The following is a 17,890-nucleotide window of genomic DNA, read 5'->3' as shown; positions in this document are numbered from 1 at the left end:
ATTCAAACTTTAAAAATAAAGCAACTGATGTTCAATGAAGTTAGTAACTATACCCAACATCCACAAAGCCAGGGTGTGGTAACATCAGCATATGACCCAGTTCTAGCTGATATTCATTCATTCTCTCTGATTGAATTGATACAAGACTTAATGAATAAAGGCTGTGCTAACTATTTAATGACAGGTAATCAAACCTATAAATGCATTAAGCAATTAAGTTATCATTTTTCAACCTGTTCTGAATTCAGAGATAGATGCCTTAGATGTCCATTCCTATTCTTTATCTGCTGTGGGGCTGGAATGAACCAAGGTAGAGCTCTACAGCTGAGCATCCCAATTAAACCAAAGGGAAGAAAAGATGAGCAGTAGCATACCCAGAAGCAAATCAACAGTCCAGAACAGTCAGAATGTCTACCTCACACCCTGCTATCAGGTGGTTAGTAATTGATAATACTCTTGAGGTGGCATAGTCTGGTGGTTCAAAGAATCTCTTCCCAGAACTGCTATAGCCACTTTGTAACTTTGGGTGACATCTATATTTCTGTCACTATCCAACTGGCCAGAAACTCACTTCAGTAACAGGCTATGAAAATTCATAAATTACCATTTTGAAAACTAAAACATTTACTTCATATAGTTACATGCTTATGGCTACCAAAGAAAAGGTGCTTTATAACTAAATCATGTGTCATAATCTCATCTTCCACGTAGATATAGGATTCAGCCAAGGCTGTCATTCTTCATGCTTCCTATTTTATCCCTAGGCTCTTTGATCAGAAAGCTACCTGTAAAACCTTGATGGTCTGATCATTGACCATTCCAATCCAGCAATCTTACCTGTCTACCACTTTGTGTCAGTTCCCTTTCCTTTCATTATTTATTAAGAATGTAAAACATTATCTTTAAACATGATTGGTATAGAAATATTCCTGCATATAAATAATCTGGAAGCCACAGAAGGAAAAGGTATTATCAGGAGTAATTGTGCTGAGCAAGCTTGGAGGTGTAAACCCTGGAGGACAGGGGCTGGTTCGCAAACAGGCAGTGAGGCTTAAAGAAATGAAACCAGGTGTAGGATAACTTCTGCCACAAATAAGTAATGGATTGACAAGAGCAAATGTCATATTTCAGATCTGTTGCACACTGCAACATATGCAGCCAGTTTATATGTGGAATAATGGAGATTCTGAGCTAAAGATGGGAGAAAATGTGGATTTGTATAGAGGTTTGCCATATTTTTGTTACTTTTCTTACAAAAAAAGAAAACTTAAAACTACAATGAACATTAGAAAAGCATATGGGCTAGTAATGACGAGTAAGGTAAGGCATAAACCAACAAATGAGGGAACATGACTGAGATCCATATTTGTCTCTAGAGACACTGCCAGTGGGTTCACACCCTAGCTGCCTTGCAGATCTAGCTTTGGCTCCCACAGCGTTAGCACTAAGACCAAAAAAAAAAAAGGGAAAAAAAAGCTTCCTAAGAGGGGAAAAAAAAATCTATCTTGAAATTCTTTCTTTGATGAATTATAGACTGGAAATTATTTGTTCCTTCATATACTTATTCATTCACTATTCATTAAACTACTAAATGCAGAGTGCTATGCTATGTTTCAGAGACACAAAAATGAAATACAATCTTAGTCTTGTCCTCAAAGTCTACAATGTACTGAGTCAGACGTGCAGGTTAATAAGTAAGGAAAATAACTACTTCATACCTGTGTAGGGTTAGTATTATACTTGGTACTTTCTATGAACTTGCTAATTACATTTCATTTAATCCTCACAATAAGCTGATGAGACATGATTATCGTTTGTGTTTTATAGATAAACTCTGGGTCAAAGAGGCTCAGTTACTTGTGCACGTCTACAGAGCTAGAAAATGGCAAAGCTGGAATTTGAATTCATGACAGTCACTCCAAAGCCTGAGTTGTTAAGCACTACACTCTAGTGTAAAACAGCTGTGTTGTTTACAGGTGCTGTGCCTGTAAAACTAGATAAACAGCACAGTTGAGAATAAAGAAGTATATTCACATCCACCCAGAGGGCAAACGGAATCTGGAGAGGCTTCAGACAGAAGCTATTTAGGATGTGAAGACTTACCTGACTCAGTAGTTTATCCCATGTATTTTTATCCTATCTTGGAAATGGAATATATAGTGAAATTCCAAACTGGTATACAATGAGTCAGCAGTAAAACATTTTCTCCTGTCACTTTTTCCTATGAACCTATGAAGAGGTATCACATTGATAACTTACAAATGGAACTGATATAAGCCCTAGAAGAAACAATTTTGACAACATATTTTCAAAGTTCCCTGTAAGGGAACAATGATGTGGGTCTTTGACAGTCCTTTAATCATTACCAGGGACTCAGCCAGGTGAGGAAAGTATCAACATCTGCAGTATCACCTGTTTTGCACCTGGTAGGAAGGAAATCACTACTGGTGGGGGATGGAGTTCACCAAAGGCAATCCTTATCTTTAATAAATGAACAGTAGTCATGATGGGAAGTGAGGCATCTATGTGAAAAACATTGGTTGATGAGGGAGAGAATCTCCTGTCAGATGCTTCCGAGAGTATGGAGAATAGACTTACAAGACTGGTGGATGAAGAATAAAAAATCCATTCAATGAAATTAAAAGGCTCTAATCTTCTACAATTTAAGAGATCGTATGAACTGAGGGCCTACAGATTTCTTTCATGGTTTCTAGAACATAAAAAAATAATATTCTAGATTAAGCAAATTAAGAGTTTCTTCCAGTCTCATCAAGGCAGTCAAAAGACATCAGAAATGACAGCTACTGGGTAACAGGTCAATAGTTCAGAATTAAATATTCCAAATAAGAGAATGAATTGGTATTCCATTAGGAGCAATCACTGTGTCTTCCTGGAAAATATGAAAGGTTACAGTCATTTATAACATTTTTGACGATGGTGGCTTAGTAGCAGAATTTAATATTAGGGACAGAATACCATTCACGCTCATATTCAATTGTATATAGTCACAAAATGGGAAGACACTCTGCCAGCTTGTCCTTTTCCTCTCAAAGCTGATAAACTAAGTTTCTACAGCTGTCATGCCTTCCGCTAGGTTGATGTGCTGAGTTTAATTAGGTTGTAAAAACAGAAAATAAGCCAAATAATTGAGTAAATATAAATGGAATAAAGGCATTTCCATCCTAAAATGGGTTCCTAGGAAATGTAAAGTAAGATGAATTGTGGCAAAGGAGGGTAAACATGTGTTCGTATGTGGCTGTGTTCGTCTGATCAAACCTGCTTCTGCGGCTGTAAAAGGCACTTGCACAGTGTGGGGATGGTGAATGGATAGATTTTCCTTGCCAAAGAGGGGAAAATTTTGTCTCAAATGTATCAGGGACAAAGAAATAAACAGTTTTACTGGCCAGAGAATAAAGTCTAAGAAAACAGATCCTTAATTGCCACCTAGATTTCTAACATCATGGTATTTGTCAGCATCACTTAACTTAAAATTACTGAATTCCATTCAAAGTATTTAGAAATCTATTATTTCAAGGACACCTGGGTGGCTCAGCAGTTTGGCGCCTGCCTTTGGCCTGGGGCACGATCCTGGAGTCCCGAGATCGAGTCCCGCCTCAGTTTCCGGCATGGCGCCTGCTTCTCCCTCTGCCTGTGTCTCTGCCTCTCTCTCTCTCTCTCTCTCTGTGTGTGTGTGTGTGTCTCTCATGAATAAATAAAATCTTAAAAAAAAAAGAAATCTATTATTTCAGTATCCTTATGTAAGAGGTTAGATAATAATTATAAGGAAATAATAATAAACTAAATAATAGGCAAGTATTTGTTGCCCTAAATAGGTCTCAGATGCTATAATAACTACTTTATATATCCTAGCCCACTTAATTTCCCCTCAATCCTAGGATATAAGTACAATAACTATCCACCTTCTGTAGATGAAAAACCTTAAGGTTTGAGAGGCTAAACATTGCTCAAAGTTGTGCAGTTTGCAAGTGACAGCAAATGTTATATAAACCATCTATGAAGCTCTTTGCCAATATTTCTGATTTCTGGAAGGACTCTCCAGGTTTTACTTGCTTATGTGTCTAGAAGCACTTTCCAGTGGCAGAATAATCAGTTCTACACCTAACATGAATGGGTCAGTGCCTTTTTCTGTTAGAGTTTCTATAACAGATATATCATAGATGGGTAGCTTATAAACAATAGCAATTTTACATTTCACAGTTCTGAAGGCTGGGAATTCCAATCATAGGTGCAGGCAGATCTCATGTCTGGTGAGAACCTGCCTCCTAGATTATCATCCTTTTGCTGTAATCTCACAGGGCAGAGGGGGCAGGAGAGCTCCCTCGTGTCTTTTTTAATACAAGCACTAATCCCATTCTTGAGGCCTCTGCTCTCGTGACCGAATTACCTTCCCGAAGCACTACTTCCTAATACTATCATGTTGGGGTTAGATTTGAACATATGAATGGGGGGGCCATAAACATCTAGTCTTGTGCAATCAGAAATATTCATTTGTGTTAACCGTTGTCACATAACTCAGATAAGAAGAGCAATGGTACTTTGTTCTAATTGTGGTCGCTACTGCATGGACTGTGAGCTAAACCATAACCCAAGATCCCTTCATGATGTTCTGACATCACCCAATAGTACGAGGGAGCAAGAGGGGGAATGTGCTCAAGTTCCTCAGCCTTCAGGTAGTATTCTAGCCCAGTTCCTCTCAGCCTACAAACAGTTCCCTAAAGTTCTTGCCAAAATGCATATTCTGATCCAGTAGATCTGGAGTAGGGCTTGAGATTTTGCATTTGAAACAAATATCCAAGTGATGTCCATGCTGTTGGTCAGAGTAACATTTTTTGAGTAGAATGGTTTGAAAAAAATCTGATTCAGCCAAAGGTAAAATGATCATTCCTTGAAGAGTAAAGAGTAGCTAGGAAAGCTGTTGGATTCAGCCAAATCCTATTTCTGACATACTATAAAACATTTATCTGTTCTCCTAATTTGTAAATTGGGTCTAAAGATCAACCATTGTTCAGACTCAAAAAAATGCCCATTGTTCAAAGCCATCCTGATTTATTTATGGTAGAGGAAGTAAACAAGAAGTCTGTGCACAGAAGACAAAGATACGATCCTCAATCTTGGCTATTCTCTCCCAAGAGTTTGTCCCTCCAGGTTTGAACAAAGGAACATAATAATTACACAGATTCAAGACTCCATGAACTAGCTCAGCAAATTTTCCAAGAGTGAAATTTAATATATAAGGCTAATCTTATCATTTGTATCTGACAAAGGAATCATGGTATTCCCTTTTTCCTCTTAGAGACTCCTTCTACTGTATGTATGTATGTATGTGTGTATATTTATATTTATATTTATATTTATATTTATATTTATAGTATATATATTTCTCATAGAACCAATACCATAAAATGATATTTATCTGCTTACATCTTTCTCTTCATGTTGACACTGATCTCGTCGAAAGTGAGAGTCACATCATATTTCAAATGAGTAACTAGAAAAACACTCATTATAATTGGGAGATGATTAGCAATTATAACATTTACAACAGTAGATATTGTTGGCCAAATGTTTTTCTTCTGTCTGGCCTCATGCTAAATGCTTAATATACTTGATTTCATTGAATCCTCAGAACTATACTATTCTTATTATGCAGTGGAGGAACCCAGTCTTGACATTCCTTGTTTTATTGGTTTCTCTATAGGATTTTGATACAACTGTTCACTTCATGGCTCCTGAAATGCCTGCTTTACTGCAGGTTCTACTTTTCTGCTCCTTTCCCTTCTTTAGTCAGTTCTTTCTCTTTCTCCTATTATTTCCCAAATTGATTCTTGTATCTACCAATATCCTATTTCCTTCAAATTCCATACATTCTTTTTAAAGATTTTATTTATTTGAGAGAGAGAAAGTGTGCACGTGAGCAAGTAAGTTGGGGGGGAGGAGTAGAGAGAGAGGGACAAGAGCACTCCATGTTGAGCACTGAGCCCAATATGCGGCTCAATCCCAGGACCCTGAAATCATGATCTGAGCTGAACCAGGTAGGAGGCTTAACTGACTGAGCCACCAGACACCCCTCTCTTCAAATTCCATACATTCTCAAGACTTCAACTATTTTCTCCATGGAAAAATCACTCCAAATATCTTCTTTCCCCTCTTTTCATGGTTTTAGACTCCAGTCCTACATGACCAACTGCCTCTCAGGTATCTCTGCTATACTGTTCTCTATTATTTTAAGTATCAGAAAAACAGGGATTTTTCTTGTCTCTGCACCAAGCCAGTTCTCTCTAAATCAATGATCTAGTTTTGGAAATGGCATCATTAACTTTTCATTCATTCAGAAATGAATTCTTTCTTTCTTCCAAAGTCCAGTCAGCCACCCTTTTGGGGAGACTCTTTTAAAATGCTATAATCGTTTTTGCACTCCAATGCCATCAACTTAGTACAAGTCTTATAACACCAAAACAGTAGTTAGTACCCTAATTATCTTTTGTTTTCATCATCTATTCTTGCACACGTCCTTAACTACTTTCCCATGAAGTCACTTCTCTGCTCAAATAATCTTTATGGTATCACATTGCCAAAAAGATTAATCCTTAATCCAACAAACAAATCATTTTATTGCATTCAAGCCTTTAAACTCAAACTTCTTTAGAAATTCTGAATGCTTGCTCTATTAAAGCTTTATCTCTAACCCCCATCCTATAACCCTTACATTCTAGCTATATACATCATTCTCTGATCACTCTCTCTGCTTTTTTTTTTTTCTTGAAATCATTTAATTTTGAACCATAAATATTCCTGTTTTTCTCATGGCTTATCCAAATTTTATCCAGTCTTCAAAACCCAGATCACATGATGCTAACTTTGGAAGTACTTCCAGGGTCAACTTCAGGTAGAAGTAGGCCTTGCCTCCCATGAATTTATAAGCCAATAATCCCTTTTTGAGGCACACATCCAAATCACTTGTAGAGCTTTTTGAAAATACAAATGAATATATCCTATGTCAGAATTTAGAGTGTAATTCCACCAGGCAAATCTTAAGTCTCTCTTGCATTGCTGCTATTCAGTCACATAATTTCTCTTTTAAGATTTTGGTGAATGTCTCAGTCTTCTTATGCAACTGCAGTATCTTCTAAGTTACCAGAGTATCCTGAGGATACATCTATCAGTATACATTAAAAAGTGCATTAGGATTATTTGTTTACATTTTGGCTTCCCTTCTATCTAATCTCCCAGTTATTTGAAGAGGGGATGGTAGAAACTTTCAATCAATGTCTATAGAAAGCATTAGGCATCTGTCACTATGGGCAAATCTCTTGTAATCTTTAGGTACAACACTGTGACAGCCCTGGGGATCCTTTGTCACTGTACTCCTAATTGCTTAGAATGGAGTGAAGCACGGTGGGATTCAGTCAGTCATCTTCCAAAAGGGAAGAACTAGTCTTGTTTTAACACATCCACTTCACTCTCATAGACTGCTTGATACATGATACATCAATACCTCAATGGGCAGCTGCAGTTTTGGAAAGGAATTTGCTTTGTGCAAGACTAGCCTGATAGAGCAGTTTGGAAGGAGTCATGTGAGGAAATGCTAGGGATTCTGGTAATGAAATCCCACCAGTTTGTTATGGAAATCGAATACAATCTGCTTGCTGTGGGTATTTAATGTAACGTTTCGCTGGGTACAGGAGAAGCAATTAGGCTGCTGAAAATTGTGTTCGCGTTCCCCATAATTCAATACTGACCACTGTTAGTGGTGTAAGATGTGACAAGACTGATAATTAATTTTGCATGCAATCAGTGTAATAGGAGGGGAGGGAAAAACAAGGAGAAGAAAATGCCTCTAGATTCAGAGGTAGAAAAAATGTTACTTCCAAAGGTTTGATAATGACTCCTGCAGAGCCAGCATCTGAATAGGAGAACAATCCAGACAAAATCCAATACTGAAAATGAGTTTCTATGCTTCAGATGGGGAAAAAATCACGAACCCCATCCATGACCATTTCTTCTCTTGTGTCTCTCTTCCTTTAACTAAAGAATAATTGGAGTTTGTTTACATGTATAAATAAGTGATAGTAAGCTCTTCTAAAGCCAGTAACAAACCTTGGGCCTTCTGTTCCCTTCGTGCTTCTCCTTGAAGGAAATTCTTATTTCAAACATTCTGCATGTGAGCGTATGTATGTACACATGTGTTCTGTCTCAACAGAACTGTCAGAGGTGGCATCTTGCTTGCTTACTCTGTTCTCTATCAGATTTCAAGTCTCGTATTTTTGGAGGACTTACTATCTTCTAAAGTTTTTAACAACAGCTTTGGTAACAGGTAATTGTGCACAGTTCTTCTAACAGAAAATATAGCATGGGTCTTTCAGTCTATCTATCTATCGTCTATCATCTATCTATCTATCTATTTAGGAGACAGACTTAAAATACCAGCATAGTGGAAAAAAATTAATTCAACTAAGTCTACTGCTAGGTGAACTAAAATGTACTCCCCCACATATTTCAGCTTTGGTTTAGTGAATTTGTGCTAGACTGTAATGAAAGTTTGACTTAGGACTGTTTCTGATTCATCTGTATATGCTGTGAACTCACCTAGCTTTTGGTGGGCAAAAGGCAATCAATGCAGTTGTTGAAATAAGTGAATATGCGTGAGCATCAGTTAGTCAATCAGTCACCTGTTAGTTGGTTAATCTCTTCTAGGATTTGGGAACATGGGGTTTCTTTGGGTAATGCCCATCTAACTTGTATAATCTCTGTCAATTACTTGGAACAAGAGAACCCACGGCTAAGGCAAAATGTGAGTTATTCATTTGCTGCTTAGAGCTGAGAGTGGTTTGGCTAAGTAAGGTTAAACAAAGACAGTCTGAGTAGCTGGGAATGGATTTTCTGAAGGCTGGAACATTCATAGAGTCCAGAAGCTGCTTAGAATTAAGCTCTTTCCTGTTGGAGGTAAGACACTTGATTAGAACCTGAGCAAAGCTTATATATGTAGTAATTAGGAATTGTGCTCAGTGCGAACAAGTGATACAAAAAATAGTGGTATAAACAATACAAAGATTTATTCTCTCATATAAAAGAATTCAGAATTAGGTAGTTTAAGACTGATACAGAATTTTCCACAAAGTCAAGTAAGACCCAGACACTTCTACTCAGCATGCGACTTCTACCCTAAAATTACTCTATGATCCAGCTTGAATTCTGAGGTTCCAGTCATCATATCCTGGCAGCAAGAAATGCAAGTGGTGTCCCTTACACCAAAGGCAGATCCCTTTAAGCAGTTGAATTGTTTGTACCATCGAATGCTAGTGCAGATATGTCATTTGTCAAACTTTAAGTTGCTTGCCCACTTAGCTGCTAAGGAGGTTGGGAAATCTTTTCTCATTTGGTTTTAAAGCTGGGTGCAGTGTCATTGTAAATAATACTGAGGATTTATTAAAAGAAAAAGAGAAAATGGGTATGGTGGGGAGGAACTGGCAGTTTCTTCACATGGTTGTATAAAGTGTGCTTACTTTTTCCATCATTTTGCCATATTTTGGGTGGTTCTCCTTTCCCTGGGACTTTTTAGTCATTAAGAAAAAAAAATGTATATTGTACAGAAGGGAGCTATCCCTGGAGTAGCTTTTTATCTACTTGGAGCATGTTGCTCATAAACAATTTGTATCTTGCCTTTCTCACTTAATATGTACCATATGCACTTTCTATAATATTTTACTTCCATCTCTTTAGTAATTAAGAACAAAGAACCTAAGTGTTTGAATTGGTTTTGCTCTTCTTATAATTTTTCAAAAAAAAAAAGAAAAATATAGTTCTTTTTCATTGAAACTGCATCCTAAATTTGATTTTCCAAAAGTTGAGCCATTCCCTTGTGAAGTGGTCTGATCTTTCTCCAGGTAGCAATCCAACAAACCAACAGCTAAATGTACCCTTTTTAAGAAACCTCACTCTAGAAGGGGTTATAGCACATCCCATTGGCAAATTGCTCTTTCCAGTGGGAGAAGTTACACCATTTTCAGGCACTGGCAGCTTTCAGCCCAGAACTCAAAGGATAAAGAATAAATGGGTACTGCATTTATCTTTAGCTCCACAAAGGCTCTGAGAAATAAGTGAGCAAAAACATAAAAACATATAAAATGTATAGTATAAAAATGACCATGTCTTTGCCCTGCCTCTCTGAGAAGGCAACATGGCAAGAGCTATCATGCCTAATAAGAAAGGACATGAGTCTGCTGGGAAAGACTACATTTACTCTTTTAGAAGTAGTTTAAGTTATAAGTCAATTGACACAAATATTTTGAAATACCTACAAATACAAAACATTATACTAGATGGTGTAGGGGATGCCTAGAACATCAGAAGTACTTCTTAATCTTCATAATTAAAAGAAGTAACATAGGTTTAGTGCCCAGTACCCTGACTAGAGCATAGTAGGAGATCAACAAATGTTATTTTCCTTCTCATTTTCCTTTCTCTTAAGGATTTTACATTTAATTGTAGAAAAAAAGGCAATAAAATGCAAAATGCTAAATACCAACATATAATTGTAATAGCCATACAATTTCACATTAGTTACCTAACATTACCACCTCAAGTTTGCTAAGTGCTTCACAGTACTTTCCTAACATGTAATTTACCCAGATAACAATATGTTTTCTTCAAGAAGATGTTCTTAAAGAACGCTGCATACTTTGTTTTGTTTGTTTTTTGATTTTCCCATTCTATGGGTATCAGAATCTTGATTCTAACAGTTAAGTCATGTCCACATCATCAGCACAACATGTAACACTATTTGTGTATCCTAAGTTTAATCTCCAAATCTCTCTACATAGTAAATTCCATGATATTAGCATGTCTGGGTTATTGACTTTGGTATTTCTATTGCTAGCAAAGTAGCCTGTCCATAGTATTTGTGCAATCAATATTCGATGAACATATGAATCAATGAAAGTCAACTAAATCCACACTAGGATCCTTCATAGGAAAATGTATACCATTTACTCTGCATAGTAATATAAATGGATCAATAAGTGATGCCCAGTAAATTATCAGTCTCTATTTCCTCCTCATTAAATATCTAGTGATAATCTCTAAGTGCCATTGCCAGACTTGATTGTTTTATTTTTCCAGCTGCATGAGGTAGAGTCCCTCTTACTGCTTCAAAACTTTATTAATTAGCCTTCTTCTCTACACATGATCAAAATAACGTCTCTAAGTAGACATTAATCATTTCTATCAACTGATTTTTTTTTACTAGAATTTCTAATCAATAGATTCATTTGAAGTCCCTAATCTCTTGGTCTACACCCCTCCCCAGTCTGGGTTTTCTCTGAAAGGATCTTCATTCTGGTCTTAAGATTGTGGCAAGAAGACCTCAACCTATTTTGGTGGGATGAGTCATTTCCAGTTTGTGGTGCAGGCCGATAAGGGTTTTTCCCATTTGTACATCCCTGGGACACCCATCATTAGTGTTTTGGTTAAGTCTTTTCAGTTCAGTATCATGTGGTAGATGCTTTCCACACAAACTCACCACACTGAGTCACAATGAAGACCTGAGGGTTGAATTATGTGACTAAAAATACATATAGGTATGATCATGAGCTAGAACCTGAGTCTTCTAATTTGCAATTCAATTTTCTCTTTACCATAATGTACTGCCTCTCTTTGAGGAACTGAATCAATAAAAATTATGGCCCAAGAGGAGGGGAAGATCACTGTCAGCTGAATTATATATAGGAGAACATTTTGAAGCATATGGTCCCAGAAATGGGTCTTGAAATATGAGGCATAAATTGGAAATGGCCAATTAGTAATTACTTTTTATTAAGAATATCCCTAATAGTCTTATACAAAATAGTTTTTTTAAGTATATGAAGAAAAAATCGACAAATAAAGAGGTGTTTTTCAGTTTACAGGCATTTGGAATTGTGTCCCATTTCTATCTGGCACTTTTATTCACTAACATATTGCCCCATGAGATAGGAAACTAGAGGTGCCTTAGGCTGGCTGGACACCAGCCACTGCCAGGACACCAGCAGCTGAACTAGTACCAGCAAAAATCCATGGGCATCAGATTCAAGACCCTGTCTATAGAAAGCCCCTTCTTATCTCCACTACAAAATAGGAATACAATGCAGCTGCTATAGAGAGCTCTAACAGGAAAAGTCAATCTATCCTTTTGGTTTTCTTTTTGTTTAAACAAAGAAGGAAAAGATAACAGAGGTCATCAATGTCCATCAATGGTAGAAAATTAATTCACCATCTCCAATACCCTTGCCAGTTTCTGTAATTTCTCCAACCCTTTCTCCCTCTACCAGCTCCACCACTCATTTGTCCTCAATCCAAATCTAATCTTAAAATTTCACAGCATCATGTTCAATGAGGAAAGACAAACCAGATTATAATGTTATCCAAAGGTCACCAAATTCTTAAACTCTCTTTGTCATATTTCCTCTAGAAAAAGTATATTAGTTGTACAAAATTTGAAACCTTGCTTTATCCAGACCCATTTATGATGTGATGTGTAGCAATAATTTTATAGCAAATATCAAGACAAAATATAAGCACTGAATTGAAAGAAAATAAATATCCCTAAATCTAAGGATATTTATCAATGAGATCATATTAGCAGTAGCCTTAAAATATAATCAGAGTGATCTCATGGAGGGAAAAATATTTATAGGATCACAGGACCTAGTTTATTATAAGAAAGACTTCTTAGATTAACATCTAAATATGTGGCTCAAACTGCTTTGTTCCCTGTGGCCTTAATAAAGTTTACTTCTTCTGCTTGAATTACCTAAATTCTATTTTTTTTTTAACCCAGGAAAGATGTGTTCCTAGAAAAAAATAAAACAAGACAAAAAACTGAGTTAAAGGCAAAACCCAAATTTTTCTTCCTTTCCACTGTAGGAGACAGTGGCTCCTTAAGTCACACTTTGCCAAAATAGCTTAATATTGTATCTGGATCCACAGTCTCTTCTGTCTCTCTGGAACTGAAGTTTCACACAGTCTGAGTACTTTTTTCTCCCCCCAAGAGTTAGAAGAGCAAATTGTTGGCTGGGAGGAAGGCTGTCTTTGCCACAACCCCAGTGTTTTTCATCTGAAAAGACTATTATACTAGATTTTAGAAAATGAAATTGCATATATAAAATGTATGCAAACGTTGCTTTCCGAATTTTGTCATCTCTATTACTTACACGGATAGCTTTCAAATGTGTTTGCTAAATCCAAAAAATATATTTTATTCTGACAGAGTACAAACACAAACACATACATGTACACAAATGCAAATGAGCATGTGCACACATACACATAAACACATCCAAATATATATAACTTAATATTTTCATGAACAATATTTACCCTTTCATCAAAGTAAATTCACTAAAATGATTTACTTGCAGGAGCATATATTGTCATATGCATCTGTAACATAACTGCCTCTGCTAAAACTACCTTCCTCATAATTTTCCCCTAGTAACACTTCATAAAAGTGTGTCCAAGCTTATCATTTCATTTATACTACAGTATGCCTAAAGCATTGGCATGTGTATATCAGACTATAACTATTTGTTTATATATTTATTTTGCCTACTACTGAGTTTCTTGGAAACCATGAGTTTGGATTCAACATCTTGGCACTCCCAATAATCTAAATATTATATGGCACTTGATAGATACTCAACAAATACTTGTTGACAATGCATTCACTGCAAATTCCAACATGAACACAGATCAGTAAAATCAATGAAAAAAGCCCACAAGAGAATTATCTTACCTTGTAAAAATCAAATTCATGCAGGAACTTATTAGAGAAAAACATTAACTATGACCCTTTGAGATGTCCAAGCTAATTGAAATGAGTCAGGTAACTGCCACAGTTGGCACATTTGCATGTACAGACAATGCCAGCAGCTGCTGGAGATCATAAATTACATAAGTAACTGTGCTAAAATAATCATAAATGTTTGCACGAATGTGGTCTATTTAAAGTATCACCTGAGGGGCATCTGGATGGCTCAGTCTGTTGAGCGACTGACTCTTGATGTTGGCTCAGGTCATAATCCTCACATCGTAGGATCTAGCCCGAGTGGGGCTCTGTGTACTGCAGGGAGTTGGCTTCTCAACCTCTCCCTTTGTCCCTCCTCCTCCTAGTGTGTGCATGCACACACACACACATTCACACTCTCTCTCAATAAATATATCTTTAAAAAAAAAAGTATCACCTGAAGACTGTGAACCTCACAACCACTTGTAACTAGTCCTTACTCTTTAAAAACAAACAAATAAAATAAAGCATAACAAAGAATAAATTCATCTCTGTGATATTTATTTATTTATTTAGGCCTCCACAGTAATTGAGTGTCCACCGGGGAAGAAGGGAGAAGATTGAAGAGGTGGAACGGCTGTGCATTTCATCATGAAGATTTATCCAGAGGTAACAAAAAAGACATTTGTTAATTTCCCTCCCGAGTGGGTTTTGGAGGCTTTCCAATGCTCAAACAAAGAAAGCCTCATTAGCTAATTCCAGAACAGACAACAGACAAAGCTGCAGCCTCAAGTTCAGGCCCTTTCTACTATGGAAATCATGGAGTTCCTCCATCATTCTGGCATCATTAACTCCACAGCATGAATCCTCCTATATACCTCTTGATCCATTACTTTCAGTAACAAATGGCCATTTGTCTCCTACTCTTTATTCTGGCCAGATGCCTGGGCACAGACAAAGGTGGTACCAATCAACAATGGTGCCCATCAAAACTATGTGATATATTGATGGCATATGCAAGGACTCCAGGACCACGTAGAGCCAAATAAGACCAAGGCAGGATCTTATCTAGACCCGAGGATTCCTTCTCTCAGACTATTTAGTAATATATAGTTTGTTATCCCTCCAAATCATAATCTTATCAATATTTCTGATGAAAATATTGCTGTCTAAAATATTGCTCTAAGAGTTAATCCTGACATCGGGCCAGGCACCACCTTGAAAACAGAGCTCCTAGATGTTCATTGAGGCTGCAAGGTGACCAAAAAGAGAACAATGGCCTGAAGCTCTTCCAGCACACACTTGTGGGTCATTCTTGCCCAGATGGCTTATTAATTAAGATACTTCAGAAGACAGGCTGAGTCCTCATTAGACCATGAGAAAAGATCAGTTCTATACTTTCAAAATGACTATAAATCACATTATGCTTCTAAAAGATAAGATGAACAAAGAGCCTCCGCTCTCACAAATACAATGGTAGTATATTTTGGATTTGTTTTTTCCCATATTCCAAAAAGTTACCTGGTTGGATTAGGGTGGAATTTAAACCTAATTTTCACCTTGGTATAAAAGATTTCTTTGAATAAACTTTGTTTTTTTTAAAAGATTTTATTTATTTATTCATAGAGACACAGAGAGAGAATGAGAGGCAGAGACACAGGCAGAAGAAGCAGGCTCCATACAGAGATCCCCATGTGGGACTCGATCCAGGGTCTCCAGGATCACGCCCTGGGCTGCAGGCGGCGCCAAACCACTGCGCCACCGGGGCTGCCCTCTTTGAATAAACTTTGGAGGACATGAGAAAAGTTGGAAAAAATCAAATAGAAAATAAGATCATTCTAGGAATTCCCCATGTTTATATATATTTCCTCTCCCCTACTCCACTATAGCAGACCATTCCAACACCTATGAGAAGATATCTCACAGAATATAGTGAATATAGTGACTTTTTTTTTTTTTTTTTTTTTTTTTTACTGATTTTACCAAACTTTCATTAACAGGAGAACTTTTCAACTAATTATTAAATTGATTTTTTTTCAAAATATTTGACTGTCTTCTCTGTGCAAGGTACATGTTAAGCTGAAAGATGAGAAAGACTTGGACCCTAAAAAGAAAGTGAAAAAAAAAAAAACACTAAAACAAGGAAAATCGTAAAAAGTGCCACAGGACATGTATCAATCAGGTATTAAAAAATTCAGAGAAGGGAACAAATATCCTGCTTCACAGAAAAGGAAATTGTGAATAAGGCATTAGCTAATCCAAAGTAAACCAGAGAATCCATTCACAAAGAGGGAATCACATGGAAAAAAAGGCACACAGGTCTAAAAGAGCAAAAGAAAAAGGAACAATAAGACAGACAGGTATGGTTCCCGCGCAGGGCTCAGGAGGGGATGAAGTAAGAGATGAGGCTCCAAAGATGTATTAGGTCTTGAATACCACAATAAAGAGACTGTGCTTGTGCTTACTCTCTCTCACTTCCCCTGGCCAAGGGAGTGTTTGGCAGTCCTTTAATAGAACAAATTATCATTCCTTTTTAAAGAAAATAACATTGGGGGATCCCTGGGTGGCGCAGCGGTTTGGCGCCTGCCTTTGGCCCAGGGCACGGTCCTGGAGACCCGGGATCGAATCCCACGTCGGGCTCTCGGTGCATGGAGCCTGCTTCTCCCTCTGCCTGTGTCTCTGGCTCTGTCTCTGCCTGTGTCTCTGGCTCTGTCTCTCCTTCTATCTCTCAAGAATAAATAAATAAAATCTTAAAAAAAAAAAAAAAAGAAAAAAGAAAATAACATTGGGAGTTTGTGCATAGCTGATTGGAAAGGAAGCAGTACAAAGGCAGGAGTACCAGCTCAGAAACTAGTGTAAAAGTCCTTGTAAGAAATGGAAGGACTGAAAAACAGTTGCATCTCACATGTATTTCAGATGTTGAAGTGGGGCTTGGCTACTAGTTGGTTTGAAGGTGAAAGATGTGTTAGACTGATCCCTGAAGCTCAAAGCTCAATACAGTGGGAAGTGAACAGCATATCAAAATAGGATAGTGAGTGAACTTGAGCCACCCTAAAATGCCAAAGGTAATTCCAGCAGAGATACCTGGCAGGCAGTTGAAAATATGATTACAAGTTAGATTTAGGAATCATTCAAGAATTACACATAATAGTTGATGCCAACTGATAAGATCATCTATGGAAAGAATATTTTCAGGAAAATTACAGAAAACGGGTTTATCTCTAATTTTCACATCTCTTCCTCTAGGTCTTAGAGGAGTTGGCTAAATATTTTCTTAAATATGTAAACAAGACAAGTTTTGTCTTTGGGGAACCTTAACTTATTAAATTCCTGTCTCACATATAGAGTAGACAAGGAACTATAAAATGCCATGATGAATTGACCTCACACCTCCAGCACATTAACTACCCTAGTGGGGACACTAGCAGCAAGGAGATTGAAATAGATAGAAATAAGAGAAGAGAAGACATGGGAAAGATTATTTTAATAAGATTAGAAAACACTCTATACCACTGTAAAACTTTGGAACTGAGAAGAAAGTGTTGGGCGAACATTTATTTTCTTAAATTCAAAAGTAAGTGAGATGGAAAGAAACAATAAGCACTGTCAACTAACTCAGAAGCTGCTCTCTTTTGGAACCGTAAAATGATTTTACAGCCTATACAATCTTGTTACGAGATAGCTCATTATGACATAATTTCATATATACAACACGTAATAACTACATGGTTGCTGTGAAACTGTTCGCCTATAACTGGGATATTAATCCTGTTTACACAGCATGAGGACCATGAAGACAGTCTCCTGCACTTTTCTTTCTCCTTGAAACACAGAGGCACCACTCTTGCAGCAGGTGAGGAGTATCTTGCTTCCAGATTTGTTTTATTTAGTCTAATCAGTGTTTTATATTAAAAAAAAAAATAAATGCAGGTAATGAATTCAAAGAGTAAGCATAACAGTCTTGCCTTCTGGCTTGTCTTGAAATATAAGAACATTTTATAGGTCTGGCCTAGCAGTAATGACAGGCAACAGCTGAGCAGCGGCTGCCTTCTGGAGACCAGGATCTCCAGTATGTCACAGTCCTTGCTACTCTCTGTTGTATCTTTGACA

The 17,890-nt window shown here is 37.1% G+C and overlaps 1 protein-coding gene and 1 long non-coding RNA gene across 51 annotated transcripts in view; one reads left to right on the top strand and one right to left on the bottom strand.

The window, feature by feature from the left end:
* Nucleotides 1-17,890, bottom strand: part of NRXN3 (neurexin 3) — a 1,525,926-nt gene that overhangs the window by 210,892 nt on the left and 1,297,144 nt on the right. The gene's annotated exons all lie outside the window — the stretch shown is intronic.
* Nucleotides 14,355-17,890, top strand: part of LOC140599410 (uncharacterized) — a 28,147-nt gene continuing 24,611 nt past the window's right edge. Inside the window, exons 1-2 of the long non-coding RNA XR_012002291.1 lie at nucleotides 14,355-14,449; nucleotides 17,561-17,633. This is a non-coding gene — a long non-coding RNA (uncharacterized lncRNA). The remainder of the gene's footprint in view (nucleotides 14,450-17,560; nucleotides 17,634-17,890) is intronic.

The sequence above is a fragment of the Vulpes vulpes genome, chromosome 6, assembly GCF_048418805.1.
Source record: "Vulpes vulpes isolate BD-2025 chromosome 6, VulVul3, whole genome shotgun sequence".
Lineage (NCBI taxonomy): Eukaryota > Metazoa > Chordata > Mammalia > Carnivora > Canidae > Vulpes > Vulpes vulpes.
The sequence above is the reverse complement of the archived record's forward strand: the minus strand, read 5'-3'. Positions and strand labels throughout refer to the sequence as shown.